General features: G+C 42.9%; 1 protein-coding gene across 1 annotated transcript in view; it reads left to right on the forward strand.

Annotated features, from left to right (window-relative positions):
* The first annotated feature begins 387 nt into the window (after positions 1-387).
* Positions 388-19,539, forward strand: part of greb1 (growth regulating estrogen receptor binding 1) — a 50,462-nt gene continuing 31,310 nt past the window's right edge. The window contains exon 1 of the mRNA XM_042326287.1: positions 388-627. The gene's annotated coding sequence lies outside the window, so the exon portion shown is untranslated. The remainder of the gene's footprint in view (positions 628-19,539) is intronic.

Here is a 19,539-nt window from a genome sequence, read left to right on the forward strand (position 1 = left end):
GGTACCCATATGTTTTGCATCTACTCCTTCACCTATGACTATGGCAGTAACATGGGCTAGGCTATTGCATAGGTTAGCCTACCTCATAATTTTCCAGAATGTAGCCCATAATTAGCTTCTTATTGAATATCTACAAAAATACGTTACAAATCTACAAAAATACCCTTTAACATAACATATAACATAGGCGTAAATGTAGCCTATATATTGTAAATTCGTATATGGTGCATGCGTTGAGTTCTATTCACTATTTCCGTGAATCGTTCTGTGCAAATATTAGACTGAAATCTTGCATTCAAAAAATCTTACTTGATTCAAAGTGGTTTAGTCCAGATTACGAATGGCTCCTGTCTTGGAAGATACCACTGTCCGTGTGAAAGGGGGATGGACATTTCATTCAGGGGATCAGGGGATGAGAAGCGTCACCCAGTTTCCCTCGTAGTTTATCTCACTGACCAGATTTCTCTCGCCTGGTACTTGGTTTACTGACCAGACGACCGCCGTACTGACCAGGTGACCGCCGCGCGTACGGCTACTGGCGGAGATATGGACCTAATAATTTAATGCTATCGCAACAAGTCGCTATTGTACATTTTTTTTGACCAGCATTATAAGTTTAATTCACGGGTAAGTTGACTTAATCTATTATTAGTGTTGATGTTGAACACGTCGATTCGCGTTACGAATGCGGGTCTTCTCTGACTCCCGTTTGTGGCTGCCAGTACACAAGGTCCTTGTTTATCTCCTAGACTGTTCTCAAGGCCAGTCTTGTATCTCCATCATTGTTCTATGAACAGAGCTGTTGCTGCCAGTAATAGAATCAGTACAGTAACAGGGAGATGAGGTCTGTTTTCATCATGCTAGGAAGGGAACCATCCAGTTACATGAGAATATTAGGTGCCAAAGAAAGTAGGACGCTTTGAATCCTCGAGAGATTTACCAAGTAATGTTTATGTGCTTAGATCAGTACATCATCGGTGTTTGTTCTAGTATTTGTCGTTGGTGTTTTTCGGTCATTCCAAAATGGTCAGTCTGGAGTGGGCACACTTTTCTGGTGGGTTACGGCTACCCTCTCGGATCCCGGTAAAGACTGGGTTGTGTTTCATGGTTTTGTCTATTTGTTTGTTTTTTTAAACTCACTTTACTATGGGCTGTGTCGCAGACCGCCTACACTATTAGAAGGAAAGGTGTCTGGAATAACCTTTTGGGTCGCCACACCGCGGAACCTTTCTAGTTCAAGAAGGTTCCTTGATTAACGCCTCTGAAAAGGGTCTTCGGGGACCCGTGTGTAAAGGTTAAAACCGGAACCTTTTTGTGATGGGAAGGGTAACATTTTGAACCTTTTTAATAACATATTGTAGAGCCTTTCAGATTGGAGGCATGGCTTTCAGATTGTCCTTTTTGGACACCGTTAGTGTAAATGTCATTACGGTTCGTGTTAAGTTTGTACACAGCAAATTAAAAATGTCCTTGGAATATTGATAGCATTTTACATATTATTATTATTCCCCAACTTTTTATCTTGTCTCATCACTGAAACTCCTCAACGGGCTCGGGAGAAGCGAAGGTGGAGTCATGCGTCCTCCGAAACATGACCCGCCTAACCTAACCGCGCTCCTTAAATAACACCCGTCAGCTTAACCCGGAAGCACTGTTCAACTGGCGACCGGGGTCAGCACGCAGGCACTAGAGTGCGATGAGCCAAGTAAAGCCCCACTGGCAACACCCTCTGCAACCCGGACTACGCTGGGCCAATTGTGTGCCATCCTATGAGACTCCCGGCCACGGCCGGTTGTGACACAGCCAGGGAATTAACCCGGGTCTGTAGTAATACCTCTAGCACTCCGATGCAGTGCCTTTAGACTGCTGCGCCACTCGGCAGGCCCCTCATTTTAGCCTCCGACACATAGTCTCCAACACTCTACTCAGCAAACTGGATGTAGTATATCACAGTGCCATCCGTTTTGTCACCAAAGCCCCATCTACTACCCACCACTGCGACCTGTATGCTCTCGTTGGCTGGTCCTCTCTACATAGTCATCGCCAAACCCACTGGCTCCAGGTCATCTATAAGTCTTTGCTAGGTAAAGCTCTGCCCTATCTCAGCTCACTGGTCACCATAGCAACACCCACCCGTAGCACGTGCTCCAGCAGGTATATTTCACTGGTCATCCCCAAAGCCAACACCACCTTTGGCCGCCTTTCCTTCCTGTTCTCTGCTGCCAATGACTGGAACGATTTGGAAAAAATCACTGAAGTCGGAGACTTATATCTCCCTCACTAACTTTAAGCGTCAGCTGTCAGAGCAGCTTACCGATCGCTGCAGCTGTTTTGCTTTATCTTGGCCAGGTCGCAGTTGCAAATGAGAACTTGTTCTCAACTGGCCTACCTGGTTAAATAAAGGTGTTCTCAACTGGCCTACCTGGTTAAATAAAGGTGTTCTCAACTGGCCTACCTGGTTAAATAAAGGTGTTCTCAACTAGCCTACCTGGTTAAATAAAGGTGTTCTCAACTAGCCTACCTGGTTAAATAAAGGTGTTCTCAACTGGCCTACCTGGTTAAATAAAGGTGTTCTCAACTAGCCTACCTGGTTAAATAAAGGTGTTCTCAACTAGCCTACCTGGTTAAATAAAGGTGTTCTCAACTGGCCTACCTGGTTAAATAAAGGTGTTCTCAACTGGCATACCTGGTTAAATAAAGGTGTTCTCAACTAGCCTACCTGGTTAAATAAAGGTGTTCTCAACTAGCCTACCTGGTTAAATAAAGGTGTTCTCAACTAGCCTACCTGGTTAAATAAAGGTGTTCTCAACTAGCCTACCTGGTTAAATAAAGGTGTTCTCAACTAGCCTACCTGGTTAAATAAAGGTGTTCTCAACTAGCCTACCTGGTTAAATAAAGGTGTTCTCAACTAGCCTACCTGGTTAAATAAAGGTGTTCTCAACTAGCCTACCTGGTTAAATAAAGGTGTTCTCAACTAGCCTACCTGGTTAAATAAAGGTGTTCTCAACTTAGCCTACCTGGTTAAATAAAAATAAAGGTGTTCTCAACTAGCCTACCTGGTTAAATAAAGGTGTTCTCAACTAGCCTACCTGGTTAAATAAAGGTGTTCTCAACTAGCCTACCTGGTTAAATAAAGGTGTTCTCAACTGGCATACCTGGTTAAATAAAGGTGTTCTCAACTGGCCTACCTGGTTAAATAAAGGTGTTCTCAACTAGCCTACCTGGTTAAATAAAGGTGTTCTCAACTAGCCTACCTGGTTAAATAAAGGTGTTCTCAACTGGCATACCTGGTTAAATAAAGGTGTTCTCAACTGGCCTACCTGGTTAAATAAAGGTGTTCTCAACTGGCCTACCTGGTTAAATAAAGGTGTTCTCAACTAGCCTACCTGGTTAAATAAAGGTGTTCTCAACTAGCCTACCTGGTTAAATAAAGGTGTTCTCAACTAGCCTACCTGGTTAAATAAAGGTGTTCTCAACTGGCATACCTGGTTAAATAAAGGTGTTCTCAACTAGCCTACCTGGTTAAATAAAGGTGTTCTCAACTAGCCTACCTGGTTAAATAAAGGTGTTCTCAACTGGCCTACCTGGTTAAATAAAGGTGTTCTCAACTAGCCTACCTGGTTAAATAAAGGTGTTCTCAACTAGCCTACCTGGTTAAATAAAGGTGTTCTCAACTAGCCTACCTGGTTAAATAAAGGTGTTCTCAACTAGCCTACCTGGTTAAATAAAGGTGTTCTCAACTAGCCTACCTGGTTAAATAAAGGTGTTCTCAACTAGCCTACCTGGTTAAATAAAGGTGTTCTCAACTAGCCTACCTGGTTAAATAAAGGTGTTCTCAACTAGCCTACCTGGTTAAATAAAGGTGTTCTCAACTAGCCTACCTGGTTAAATAAAGGTGAAATAAAAAATAAGTCAAATACATTTTCACATATTCTAAGAAAATATTCATAATATTAACAGGTCTGATGACTTATAGTAATAAGGTGAGGTAACACCTTACGTGGATAGTCCATCTGTAGATGCTCTACAGACTATCAGTAACAGTTCAACTATCTACTAACCCTAGCTCTAACCCTAAATTTAACCCTTACCCTAACCTATACCCTTATTCTAAACTTAACCCTAACCATAGCAAACAGTTGCTTATAAACAGATAGTTTGTTGATAGTATGACCATCGGCAGAGCATCTACAGATAGAAAGTCCAGACTATCCAAAAACAAAGTCCTAAAGTGGCAACTATTCCAACATTGGGATTTGAATGGGCTCCTGAGGTACTCATACACCTCTATTAGCCTCACTGAAGCTACAAGACTGTCAGTGTTCAATCTTAACATGTTATAACAATACAACAGAACACATGAACGGGAATGACATTTACGCTCACTGGTGGTGAAAACAAAACCGATCTTAAAACTGCGCCCCTACTAAGCCACGCCTCCACTCCAGGGTTCCTCCAGGGTTCCTCGAGTCACCAGTCATTTTACGAGCGCAGGATGAGACAGAGCTTTTGTGAGATAGTGGTAGAATTGTAATAGTCTAGCAGTCATTATGTATTTTTCAGGCCCTTTGTATGAGTGTCACTGGGGCGCAACGAGTCCTATTTACACTAGAGATTACAAACCCTCATCGGGGGATGGGACAGAGAGAGAGAGAGAGAGAGAGAGAGAGAGAGAGAGAGAGTAGGAAAATGGAGGGAGGGGGCAAGATGGTACAAAAGGGAAGAGAGATGACGGGGAGAGAAGAGGCAGTGGAAAGAGAGCAAGAAGACAGTTGGTAAGAAAGGAGAGAAAGAGAAAGGGGGAAGAAAGACCAGAGAAAGTTTGAGTCTGAGAGAGGGAGATAGCAAGGAAGCAATGTACCATTCTAGGACTAATGAGCTGTAGCAAAGATTCCGTGACCTGGTAATTACATAGTAAGTATCATTACGGTCTGATTTCTTTCAAGATACAAACAGGTAGCTCAGAGAGAGAGAGTTGCCTCAGAGCTTTTCCCGGTAACAGAATCTCGTGTTTCAGCTCTCTATCCCAAATTCCTTGTCTTATATTCTCTATTCCATATCCATACCCACCCCGGGCAGCTTGTGTCCCTGGATAGGCACATTGATCCATGTAGCTATTGAGGAGATGGTGAAAGACAGTGTTTATTTACAGTCATTGATCAGTAAAGTTGTAGCATCTGCTAAACTGGACTCCCATTCCCATCGCACTGAGGGGTTGGCTTCAGAGCATTCAGCTCCGTTTCAAAGAACTGCCTGCTGCCACATTCACCATTCACACTGCTGACACCTCTCTCGCTCAACAAAAAAAAAAACACACACGCACGTGCACACACAAACACACAAAGAAACACATGCACACACACACACACACACACACACACACACACACACACACAACACACACACACACACACACAAAAGAAACACACAGAGGGAGCAGCTCTGAATGCATCTGGCTGTGCCAGTAATGTGGTCCTGTAGTGAGAGGTTAGGTGTGTGTGTGTGTGTGTGTGTGTTTGTGTGTGTGTGTGTGTGTGTGTGTGTGTGTGTGTGTGTGTGTGTGTGTGTGTGTGTGTGTGTGTGTGTGTGTGTGTGTGTCAGTGAGCGTGCAGGGGTTAGAGGTTAGAGGCCTGAGGAGAATGGGTTGGTGGTATGTGGGCCAGTCCTGAGAGAACAACCACTGGCTATCTTTCTGACCCTTGACCTTCTACCCATGACCCCTGGAAGAGGCCCTTTGTATCCACTGAGCCGACAGGACAGCAGAGCGTACGTGCACGTGCATGTGTGGTGTGTGCGTACGTGCATGTATACTCGTGTGTGTGTGTGTGTGTGTGTATGGAGGGGTTCTGGGGTCCCATCAAAGCCCTGCCCAAACATTGTTATCTGGACTCACCCTTTGACCTCTTGTCTTGAGATGAACCTTGTGGGAGGTCTTTGTGTGTGTGTGTATGTGTGTAATGTAGGCCCTACTCTCCCCCTGTAGATGGATAATGTTTGTGTTTGCTCTTCTGAAATTCTCCCTCCCACACCACCAGTCAGATAGCGCTGGTTTACTGGGTGTCTAAAGAAACACAAACACACGCGCACACACACACACACACACACACACACACACACACACACATGTTCTTCTATTCTTGTGGTGACCTAAAATGTATTTCCCTTAAAAATCCTAACCTCTATCCTTAAACCTAACCCTAACTCCTAACCCTAAACCTAACCACTAACCCCTTACCCTAACCCTAATTCTTACCCTAACCATAATTCTAACCCTAAACCTAACCCCTTACCCTAACCATAATTCTAACCCTACCTAATTCTAACCCTAAACCTAATTCTTACCCTAATTCTTACCCTAACCTTAATTCTAACCCTAAACCTAACCCCTTACCCTAACCATATTTCTTACCCTAACTCTAATTCTTACCCAAACCCTAATTCTAACCCTAAACCTAACCCCTTACCCTAATCCTAATTCTTACCCTAACCATAATTCTTACCCTAACCATAATTTTTACCCTAACCATAATTTTTACCCTAACCATAATTCTAAACCTAACCCCTTATCCTAACCATAATTCTTATCCTAACCATAATCCTTACCCTAACCATGAATCTTACCCTAACCATAATTCTAACTCCTAACCCTAATTCTTACCCTAACTATAATTCTAACCCTAAATCCTTACCCTAACCCTAATTCTTACCCTAACTATAATTCTAACCCTAAATCCTTACCCTAACCCTAATTCTTACCCTAACTATAATTCTAACCCTAAATCCTTACCCTAACCCTAATACTTACCCCCATTTTCTTCCTTGTTTTACTATCCTTGGGGGACTTTTGGGGATTTTAGGTCCCCACAAGGATAAAAGAACCAACCCCCCACACACACACACACACACACACACACACACCACCTCAGGGCTAAAAGCCTCTAATGCTCTTTTCCTCCTCCCCTCTGCTCTTTAGAGGGTCAATGAAAGTGCCTGGTCTCTGTGGTTGTTATGTGAGAACACTCACAGGACAGAGATCCCACCCTGGCCCGGTCTACTCTCATCTATATGCTGGATTCTTAGCCTTTATTTAAACCAGGATGTCCCATTGAGGGCATTGAATAACTCTTATCCAAGGGACACCTGGGTCCATATCCACTAAGCATCTTACAGTAGGAGGGCTGGACTTGCCGAACCCCAAACCCCGGTCTGGTCTGTCGAGTCTGCTTCACGACGCCTTCCTGGAAGTATCGCGATGTTGCGCCTCTTTTTTTTGGGAAATCTATGTGGGCAAACTACTAGCCATCTAGCCAAAACACTGGGATCAGAGGCTGCGGTCAAGGAACAAGCATAAGCCACACAGTTTTCCTCTTCATGTCTCTTTTTCTAGCAGCCTCTTAGTTGGCATTTTAGAATGCTCATGGGGGGATATTTAAATGGGTTTACCATAGTAATACTTTTCGATACTAATTCCTTACAGTTTATGTGGCACAGAGGACCAACAACAGAACATACATTTGACTTTCTTATGTAATGGTAGCGAACCATTAAGAGTGCGACCCATGTTTTAACTGACTATGGTTTTCACATCTACCATAGAGAGGGTTTTATGACGGTCCATCAGTATTCAAGTCGCTACTTCTGATTGGCTGCACCTCTACTCTGGGATGTGAGGTTGAGATCAGTGGAAAAGCATATTTTTGAGCGCTGTTTGACATGTGGGGGGGGTGTAGAGGCTCCCTAAATACAAGACTGAAGTGTGTGTGACAGAGTGGGGGGGGGGTGGGTGGGTGGGTGGGGGTCATAAACAGACACAATAGTGCTGCTGCTCTCCCCTGGGAAAAGAAAGAAGGGGAAGAGAGGGAAGCGATGGGGAGGAGGGGGGATGAAAGAAAGTGCCACCTCCGTGTCAGGGGGTGAGGGAAGGAGGAGTGTGGGGTTTCTTAAGACCCCAAAGTGCCATCAGTGCACCTCTACTTTTATCTCCCTCCCTCCCTCGCTCTCCTCTCTTCCTCTCCTTTTAAAACCCCTCCATTCTGTGATTTTAGAGGTGTGATGATGACCTGTGTTGCTCTGGTCATTACGCTGTTTTGTCTTCCGTCTCTTCCTTTCCTCATAAACTGCATCAGTGTATTAACTGGCCCAGAAACTAGCATATGTGTGTGTGTGTGTGTGTGTCTGTGTCTGTCACTGTTTGTACATGCATGTGTGTTTGTGTTTGTGTGTGTATAATCCAGGGATCATCAACAAGTGGCAATGGGCTCCCAAGTGGTTCAGCGGTTTAAGACACTGCATCGCAGTGCTAGAGGCATCAGTACAGACCCGGGTTTGATCCCGGGTTGTATCACAACCGGCCATGATTGGGAGTCCCATAGGGCGGCGCACAATTGGCCCAGCATCGTCCAGGTTAGGGGAGGGTTTGGCTGGGGTAGGACGTCATTGTAAATAAGAATTTGTTCTTAACTGACTTGCCTAGTTAAATACAAGGTTAAATATAAAATTAAAACAAACTGGAATCAGCCACGAGCCAAATTATTTAAAAAAATATATTTGTAAACTGCAAATTGACAGAAAGATGCCCAAACATGAAATCATGTGACTAAAATAAAGAAAAAGAAACTACACTATGAAACAAAGATAAAGTATATAAAGAATGATAGTAAAACGCTTTGGGGCACCTTAAATTAAATGTTGGGGGAAAAAGCCAACTCGGCTCCTTCATTCATTGACAACTCGGCTCCTTCATTCAATGACAAGCCACTGGGTTCTGACAATCTGGATGGAAAATTACTGAGGATAATAGCAGACGATATTGCCACTCCTATTTGCCACATCTTCAATTTAAGCCTACTAGAGAGTGTGTGTCCTCAGGCCTGGAGGGAAGCTAAAGTCATTCCGCTAACCAAGAATAGTAAAGCCCCCTTTACTGTTCAAATAGCACACCGCTCAGCCTGTTACCAACCCTTAGTAAACTTCTGGGAAAAATTCTGTTTGACCAGATACAATGCTATTTCACAGTAAACAAATTGATAACAGGATTTCAGCATGCTTATATGGAAGGACACTCAACAAGCACAGCACTTACACAATTGACTAATGATTGGCTGAGAGAAATAGATGATAAAATTATTGCGGGGGCTGTCTTATTAGACTTCAGTACAGCTTTTGACATTATCGATCATAGTCTGCTGCTGGAAAAACGTATGTGTTATGGCTTTACACCCCCTGTTATAATGTGGATAAAGAGTTACTTGTCTAACAGAACACAGAGGGTGTTCTTTAATGGAAGCCTCTCAAACATAATCCAGTTAGAATCAGGAATTCCTCAGGGTAGCTGTTTAGGCCCCTTGCTTCTTTCAATTTTTACTAACGACATGCCACTGACTTTGAGTAAAGCCAAAGTGTCTATGTATGCAGATGACTCACCACTATACACACCAGCTACTACAGTGACTGAAATGACTGCAACACTCAACAAAGAGCTGCGTTAGTTTCAGAATAGGTGGCAAGGAATAAGTTGCCCTAAATATTTCTAAAACTAAAAGCATTGTATTTGGAACAAAACACTCACTAAACCCTAAACCTCAACTAAATATTGTAATAAATAATGTGGAAATTGAGCAAGTTGAGATGACTAAACTGCTTGGTGTAACCCTAGATTGTAAACTGTCATGGTCAAAACATATTGATGCAGTAGTAGCTAAGATGGGGAGAAGTCTGTCTATAATAAAGCGATGCTCTGCCTTCTTAACAGCACTATCCTACAGGCCCTAGTTTTGTCGCACCTTGACTACTGTTAACCCCGGTGAGAGATTGACTTCATCACTACTTTTATTTATGAGAGGTATTGATTGACATATTGAAAGCACCGAGCTGTCTGTCTAAACTACTGTCACACAGCTCAGACGCCCATGCCTACCCCACAAGACATGCCACAAGAGGTCTCTTCACAGTCCCCAAGTCCAGAACAGACTATGGGAGGCACATACTTATTTTCCACCATAATTTGCAAATAAATTCATTAAAAATCCTACAATGGGATTTTCTGGATTTTTTTCTCATTTTGTCTGCCATAGTTGAAGTGTACCTATGATGAAAAATACAGGTCTCTCTCATCTTTTTAAGTGGGAGAACGTGCACAGTTGGTGGCTGACTAAATACTTTTTTTGCCCCACTGTATCTATATATTTAGATTTTTTTGCTCAGAAAACATGGCCGCCAGTTGGGGGAACCCTGTTATAGTCTTTCATCTTGTGCTTTCCCCACACTATGCTCCATGACAAAACGAGGCGACAGTGTGCTTTAGGACCATGCGGACGCCTCCGATCGGTCTGGTAGGCTGTTTGTAGTGTTTATTCGACTGGATAAAAAAAAGAGAATAATAATACTGCCCCCCCCGCAATAATAATATTGCGCCCTTGCATGGAACATTCCATTGACATCAATACAAGTGGTCCTTGTATTGATATCATAGCTTGCAAGTCCCAGGCACAACAATAGTTGAGAAACACTGATTTAGGCAGCAGTCTTGAAGATGATCTGAAGTAAGGATTGGTCCCTGACTGTCGTTGCTGTAAGAGTGAAAGGTAGGCTAGCGTTAGCCTTAGCAGTAGTAGCATTACCAGTTAGCATTGGTGGCTAGGGTGGATTCCTCTAGCAGTTGGTGGTCTGTTAATGAAACGGCTCGCCTTTCAGATAAGGGGCTAAAGAACTGTGCTGAGATGGTGAGTGTCTGTTTTGTGTGTGTGTGTGTGTGTGTGTGTGTGTGTGTGTGTGTGTGTGTGTGTAGGCCACATATGGACTGATCAGGGGGTTTAGAGTAGTGGGATTAGGTGGGATTGACCTAGTGTTGTGATGTGTTTTTCCGTCAGACAGCCTGACTATTTAGAGAGCAGATTCACACTCAGTCACACTCACACGACTGTAATAGTGACTGACTGTGAGTGCTGGCCTTGCTGTGTTTACGCACGCTGCTGAGCTGAGCCACCTTTGTGTGTGTGTGGTGGGGGCGAGCTGAGCTGAGCAGGCTGTTTAGGTCAGGGCGACCTGACTCTGTGACTGTATAGCTGATTGTTTTATGGGGAGGGGAGATTGGACCGCCATCGCGCCGGAGTCTGCCGCCACTGCTGTATGTGTATGTTTGTGTGGGAGTATGTATGTATGTGTGTATGTGTGTGTGTGTGTGTGCCAGAGTCAGTGTAAAGAACAGGCTAGTTAGCGAATGTCTGCTGTTCACAACAAGATGCACTACTTCATTTTCTCTTTCAGTATCGCACTATTTTTCTTGCTTTTCCCCCCCTATTTTCTCTCTCCCCACGGTTCTATCTTCCCTGCAACGTTCCCTGTCTGGAACTGCGAGGAGTAACAGCGTAACCTACATTGCTACCATGACAACAACCAAAGCCGGCGGGAGTACCTCTATCACAGGTGAAGGATCTTTTTAAACAGACACAAAATTTGTTCTAGAAAATAGCTTCAAGTGTTGTCCAAATACTGGTGGAGTCAACTAATAAAACAATTGGATGACCTGACCAGAGAGGTCCAGGACCTGAAAAACAGTTCAAACAGGAGAATGGCAAGATGACTGTGATCTGTAAGTCATTGAGAGGACATCAGTTCTGTATGTGAATCCATGATAACAATGACGGAGAAATCTGATTATCTTGAGGGACAATTAAGGTGGAACAACACTGCAGAATCTCCACCTGAGACCTAGACGGAGTCTGACGACAAACGGGAAATTATCTTGGAGAAACTAAAGATGGTCCACAGGAAGATTGAGGTGGAGCGTGGCCACAGGACTTGAAAGCCCACCACCGGCCCAGGTGACAGGCTCAGGCCGATAGTGGTCAAGTTCCTGAGGTTCAAGGACATGGTAGCTGTTCTGGAAAGAGTCAAGAACTTGAGAGGAAGTCACCCTTAACGAGGAATATCCTGATGCTGTGTGCCAGAGGAGGAAAGAACTTATCCCAGCCATGAAAGCTGCCAGAGTGCGTTGGGACATTGCTTACATCCACTATGACAGACTCACTGTCCACCCTCCCTCCCAAAAGTCTGGAAGGGATGAGAGAATGGGTTCATAGCTTCAACCCCGCAGCACACATACAAACACTTACGTACACCATCTGATTCAATGAACGATGGACTGCTTACTTACTTTCTTGGGGACCTGAATATTGACTGGTTTTCCGCTCAAGAGGAAGCTTCTCACTGTAACCAGTGCCTGTAATCTGGTTCAGGTTATTAATCAACCTACCCGGGTGGTTACAAACACTACAGGAATAAGATCACTCACATGTATTGATCACATTTTTACTAATACTGTAGAACCTTGTTCTAAAGCTGTATCCATACCCATTGGATGCAGTGATCCCAGTATAGTGGCTATATCCAGGAAAGCCAAAGTTCCAAAATTCAGGCCTAAAATAGTGTCCAAGAGATCATAAATCAGATTTTGCTGGGACTTTTATGTGGATGATGTTAAAAATAGGTGTTGGTCTGATGTGATTAATGAGGCGCATCCAGACACTGCATTTGATGAATTTATGAAATTGCTTCTTCTAATTATTGATAAACATGTACCTGTTAACCGTTCTAACAGTCAGTTTCTTAAGGCTCCATGGATTGATAAAGATTTTTTTTTAAATGTATGGTTGAAAGAAATGGGGCAAAAAGAGTGGCTAATAAGTCTGGCTGTACATCTGAGTGGCTGACTTACTGAACATTGAGAAATGATGTGACTAAACGCAATAAAAAAGACGAAGAAACTGTATTATTAAACCAAGATCAACGATGTAAAAAATGATGAAAAAAACTTTGGAGTACTTTAAATGAATATGGGCAGAAAGACAAATTCAACTCCATCGTTCATTGAATGGCTTATTCATCACAAAAGCATTTAATGTTGCCAATTATGTGAATGATTACTTCATCAAGTGGGCAAACTTAAGCAGGAAATGCCAAAAATGAACAGTCAGCATAGATTGGGCAAAAGAAAAGCATTGTGAGTTTGAATTTTGTAAAGTTAGTGTGGGAGAGGTGGAAAAATTGTTATCGATCAATAAAGATTGTCACGGATTCCCCAGTACTCATTCCGTGCACCAGTTACGGAGGTCTACATCACCGGGCTCTAGGCGCCACTGAGCTGTCTCATTACGCACACCTGGTTCCAATTCCCCTGATTAGTAATTGTATATATGCGCCCTCTGTTCACCATTGTCTTGTCGGTTATTGTTCCCATGTCCGTTGGTCTTGTTGGTACCCGTGTGCTTTGTGGTTTCGGCTTTCATGCTGCGTGTATTGTGCACTTGTTATTACGGGTCTCGCCCCGTGTATTGTTGTGCACTTGTTATTACGGGTCTCGCCCCGTGTATTGTTGTGCATTTGTTATTACGGGTCTCGCCCCGTGTATTGTTGTGCATTTGTTATTACGGGTCTCGTCCTGTGTATTGTGCATTTGTTATTATGGGTCTCCTCCTGTGTATTTATTAGAGGTTTAACCTCGCTCTTTTGTTTGGGTTACGTCTCTGTGTTTTTCGATACGTGTTTGTTTTGGGCTTCGTCCCCATGCCTTTTCATGGCAGGTTGTATATTTTGGGTGGAGTATTAACCTCCCTATTACGAATTCCTGCGCCTGTCTCCAATCATTTATACAACGTGACAATGACAAACCACCTGGCATTGATAACTTAGATGGAAAGCTACTAAGCTATAGAGTCAGCTACCATCCTATCTATCATATCTTTAATCTGAGCCTAGAGGAAAGTCTTTGTCCTCAGGCCTGGAGGGAAGCCAAAGTCATTCTGCTACCCAATAGTGGTAAAGCGGCCTTTACTGGTTCTAACAGCAGACCTATTAACTTGCTGCCAGCTTTTAGCAAACTGTTAGGAAAAATAGTGTTCGACCAAATACAATGCTATTTCTCTGTAAACAAATTAACAGATTTTCAGCATGCTTATAGAGAAGGGCACTCAACATGTACTGGACTGACACAGATGACTGATGATTGGTTGAAAGAAATTGATAATAAAAACATTGTGGGAGCTGGAATGTTATAATTCAGTGCAGCCTTTGATATTATTTACGATAACCTGTTGTTGAGAAAGTGTGTTATGTCTTATCAACCTCTGCCATATCGTGGATTCAGAGTTATCACTCTAATAGAACTCAGAGGGTTTTCTTTAATGGAAGCTTCTCTAATGTCAAACATGTAAAGTGTGGTGTACCGCAGGGCAGCTCTCTAGGCCCTCTATTCTTTTCTAGTTTTACCAATGATCTGCCACTAGCATTTAACAATGTGTGTGTCCATTCAACAATGTACTCATTAACAACCACATCTAATGAAGTCACTTAAACCCTTAACAAAGAGTTGTAGTCTGTTTTGGAATTGGTGGTCAAAAACTGGTCCTGAACATCTCTAAAACAAAGAGCATGGTACAAATCATTGCCTAAGTTCTAGACATCAGCTGACTCTGGTAATGACTGTTGCATATACCCTGACTCTGTGTGCATTGAACACAAGAGAAGTGACACAATTTCACCTGGTTAATATTGCCTGCTAACCTGGATTTCTTTTAGCTAAATATGCAGGTTTAAAAATATGTACTTCTGTGTATTGATTTTAAGAAAGGCATTGATGTTTATGGTTAGGTACAGTCGTGCAACGATTGTGCTTTTTTCGCAAATACTCTTTTGTTAAATCTTCCCCTGTTTGGCGAAGTTGGCCATCTTTGTTAGGAAGAAATAGTCTTCACACAGTTCGCAACGAGCCAGGCGGCCCAAACTGCTGCATATACCCTGACACTGTTGCAAGAGAAGTGACACCATTTCCCTAGTTAAAAGAAATTCATGTTAGCAGGCAATATTAACTAAATATGCAGGTTTAAAAATATATACTTATGTATTGATTTTAAGAAAGGCATTGATGTTTATGGTTAGGTACACGTTGGAGAAACGACAGTCCTTTTTCGCGAATGCGCACCGCATCAATTATATCCAACGCAGGACACGCTAGATAAACTAGTAATATCATCAACCATGTGTAGTTAACTAGTGATTATGATTTGATTGATTGTTTTTTATAAGATAAGTTTAATGCTAGCTAGCAACTTACCTTGGTTTCTTACTGCGTTCGCTAACGGGCAGGCTCCTCGTGGAGTGCAATGTAGAGCAGGTGGTTAGAGCGTTGGACTAGTTAACTGTAAGGTTGCCCGATTTAATCCCCGAGCTGACAAGGTAAAAATCTGTCATTCTGCCACTGAACAAGGCAGTTCACCCACCGTTCCTAGGCAGTCATTGAAAATAAGAATGTGTTCTTTAACTGACTTGCCTTGTTAAATAAAGGTGTAAAAAGCTTCTTCTTTTTTTTTATAAAAAAAATCGGCCAAATCGGCGTCCACAAATACCGATTTCTGATTGTTATGAAAACTTGAAATTGGCCCTAATTAATCGGCCATTCCGATTAATCGGTCGACTTCTAGTAAGCATGGGGAGAGGTCTGTCCGTAATAAAGAGATGCTCTGTTTTTTTGACACCACACTCCAGAAAGCAAGTCCTGCAGACTCTAGTTTGATCTTATCTTGATTATTGTCCAGTCATACGGTCAAGTGCTGCAAAGAAAGACCAAGTCAATTTTGTATGTATTTTTATTTAATCTTTATTTAACTAGGCAAGTCAGTTAAGAACAAATTATTATTTAGAATGACGGCCTACCCCGGCCAAACCCTAACCAGGACGACCCTGAGCCAATTGTGCGCCGCCCTATGGGACTCCCAATCATGGCCGGTTGTGATACAGTCTGGAATCGAACCAGGGTCTGTAGTGACGCCTCTAGCACTGAGATGCAGTGCCTTAGACAGCTGCAGCTGGACCAGAACAGCACGTCTTGCATTTCATTGTAATCAGAGGGCTAATATTAATACTATGCATGCCAGTCTCTCTTGGCTAAATTCATATTTGTTTGCACTGTCAACTTACTGTACACACAGCACTGACACACACACTTACCCCACCAGACATGCCACCAGGGATCTTTTCACAGTCCCCAGGTCCAGAACAAAAAACATTCACAATTTTACAGAGTATAGTATTTTACAGAATATAGTATTTTACAGAATATAGTATTTTACAGAATATAGTATTTTACAGAATATAGTATTTTACAGAGTATAGTATTTTAGAGTATAGTATTTTACAGAGCCATGAGTGAACAGAAAACTTGGTTTCAAAAAACAAATAAAGCAACATGGCACAACGCCTCTCCCCCATGTGACCTATTTGTTGTGTTTATGTAATGACATGTATGTGGAACTGATAGGTGCACACACACACACACACACACACACACACACACACACACACACTACCTGTTAATGTTTTTAAATGTATGTAAACTGTAAAGTATTTTATCTGTAATGTCTTTTTCGTTATGTGTCGGACCCCCATAAAACTAGCTGTCGCTGCTGGCATTGGCTAATGGGGATCCTAATCAATCTAAAATCTAATAAAGTCTCTCTCTTTCTCCCTCCTCCCCCCTCTCTTGTTTGTGTTACCTAATGATATTCACTGATAGGGGAACTGTGGAGGAATCTCAATACGTTTTGCTCCCCTCTGTCCTCGGTCTTCTCTTCGGTAATCGAGAAGCGAAGGTGAGAGGAAACGTGAAAACAAAAAGCATTTGTCTGAAATGAGACTCTCCTCCACTCGCGTCCATCAAGTGTGAATCCCAAAATGAACTTGTAAAGTGATCAAAACAAATGTAGCTGGTTGTGCAATTCATTATTTTATAGCTAAATGGATAAGTAGTGTGTTGTTTTTAAATGTGTGCATGCTTTTCTCCTTTGAGAAAAGAACAGCTGATTCAGGGGGGGGGGATTTGAAAACACTTCCGCGTGAGGTAATCGAGGAGGGGAGCAGACTCCTTCCTTTGACTAACAAATTGACACTCTCCTCGATCACTCTGACACTTATTGGTTTCCGGGTCACGGAGGAGTCGAGGAGAGGATAGACTTTTGCCCAATTGAGATTCTCCCAAACGGTCTTCCTGTGTTTTACTAAAGAAACCAATCAGCTGTCACTTTCTGAGGTCAAATGCCCCAGGCAGGGAGCCCTCCCACCCCTACAGGGGTCAGCTCCTGCTCAGCCCAGACAAAACCCTTCTCTATCCTGGCACCCCAATTGTGGAACAAGCTTCCCCATAACGTCAGGAAAGCAGAGCCCATCTTCCCAAAAACACCTGAAACCCTCTTCAGAGTAACTTAAATAAGACCTCATGAAATTTGTGGGGGAAAAAATCTGCTTTTGTCTTTTCCTACTAGCGCTGAATTTTCTTATAACTTCTTTATTGAGGAAACTTGTACTTACTATGACTGTGATGTGTAGTTGTCCCACCTAGCTATCTTAAGATGAATGCACTAACTGTAAGTCGCTCTGGATAAGAGCGTCTGCTGAATGACTCAAATGTCAAAAGTATTGGCCTTCAGAGATAGTACCCTACGGCCTACGTTTTGTCTTGTGCCTTCATCTGGAGTATGTGACGTAGTGAAGGTTTGTGTGCTACTCTGTAATAGTGAGTGTATATTGTTCAGGCTTAGTGTGTATAGTCAATGTTATTGTGTGTATACAGTGCCTTCGGAAAATGTTGTTTTGTTACAGCCTTATTCTAAAATGGATTAAATAACATTTTTTTCCACAGCAATCTGCACACAATACCCATAATGACATCACAATACCCCATAATGACATCTCAATACCCCATAATGACATAATAATACCCCAAAAGGACATCACAATACCCCATAATGACAGTAAAAACAGGTTGTTAGAAATTATTGCAAATAAAAAACAGAAATACCTTATTTACATAGGTATTCAGACCCTTTGCTATTAGACTCGAAGTTGAGCTCAGGTGCATCCTGTTTCCATTGATCATCCTTGAGATGTTTCTACAACTTGATTGGAGTCCACCTGTGGTAAATTCAGTTGATTGGACATGATTTGGAAAGGCACACACCTGTCTATATAAGGTCCCACAGTTGACCGTGCATGTCAGAGCAAAAAGGTTGAAGGAATTGTCCATAGAGCTCCGAGACAGGATTGTGTCGAGGCACCAAAAGGACTCTCAGACCATGAGAAACAAGATTCTCTGGTCTGATGAAACCAAGATTGAACTCTTTGGCCTGAATGCCGTGTCATATCTGCAGGAAACCCTTCACCATTCCTACGGTGAAGCATGGCAGCATCATACTGTGGGGACATTTTTCAGCGGCAGGGATTGGGAGACTAGTCCGGATGAGGGAAAGATCAACGGAGCAAAGTACAGGTCACGACTTCCGCCGAAGTTTGTCCCTCTCCTTTTTCGGGCGGTGTTCGGTGGTCGACGTCACCAACCTTCTAGCCATCGCTGATCAATTTTTCATTTTCCGTTGGTTTTGTCTTGTCCTTCCCACCTGGTTCCAATTCCATCAATTACATGTTGTGTATTTAACCCTCTGTTTCCCCTCATGTCCTTGTCGGTGATTGTTTGTTATATGTTTGTGCAAGTTATGTTTTGGTGTGCGACGGGTGTTTCACCCTCTTATTTTATTTAGTATATTTTGGTTAACGGAATTCTGAGTACTTATTAAACTGCTCCGTTTATACCAAGTTCACTCCTGCGCCTGACTTCCCTGCCACCAGCACGCACCCTTTACAGTACAGAGAGATTCTTGATGAAAACCTTCTCCAGAGCGCTCAGGACCTCAGACTGGGGAGAAGGTTCACCATCCAACAGCCAAGAAAATGGCTTCGGGACAAGTCTCTGAATGGCCTTGAGTGGCCCAGCCAGAGGCCGGACTTGAACCCTATCAAACATCTCTGGAGAGACCTGAAAATAGCTATGCAGTGACGCTGCCCTTCCAACCTGACAATGTGCCAAGCTTGTAGCGCCATTCCCAAGAAGACTCCAGGCTTTAGTTGCTGCCAAAGGTGCACAAACTAGGTACTGAGTAAAGGGTCTGAATACTTATGTATATGTGATATTTAAGTTTTTTTTTATTTTATACATTTGCAAAAAAAATTAAAAAACAGTTTTTGCTTCGTCATTATGGGGTATTGTGTGTGAATCGATGAGGAATAAAAACATTTTAATCAATTTTAGAATAAGGATGTAACGTAAAGGGGTCTGAATACTTTCTAAATGCACTGTAGTGTAGTATGTACTGCATTGTAGTAGTCTGTAATAATGACTGAGTGCTGGCCGTGCTGTGTGACTCAATCATGAGTGCTTTGTTTACCCATGCTGCTGAGCCACCAATGTGTGTGTGCGCGATTGTGTGTGGTGGGGGCGAGCTGAGCCGAGCAGGCTGTATAGGTCAGGGCGACCTGACTCTGTGACTGCAGCTGATTGTTTTTATGCAGGTGGAGATTGGACCGCCTCTGCGCCAGTGTCTGCCACCGCTGCTCTATGTGTATGTTTGTGTGGGAGTATGTATGTGTGTGTGCCAGAGTCAGTGTAAAGAACAGGCTAGTTAGCGAATGTCTGCTGTTCACAACAAGATGCACTAC

The sequence above is a fragment of the Oncorhynchus tshawytscha genome, linkage group LG08 (genome assembly GCF_018296145.1).
Source record: "Oncorhynchus tshawytscha isolate Ot180627B linkage group LG08, Otsh_v2.0, whole genome shotgun sequence".
NCBI lineage: Eukaryota > Metazoa > Chordata > Actinopteri > Salmoniformes > Salmonidae > Oncorhynchus > Oncorhynchus tshawytscha.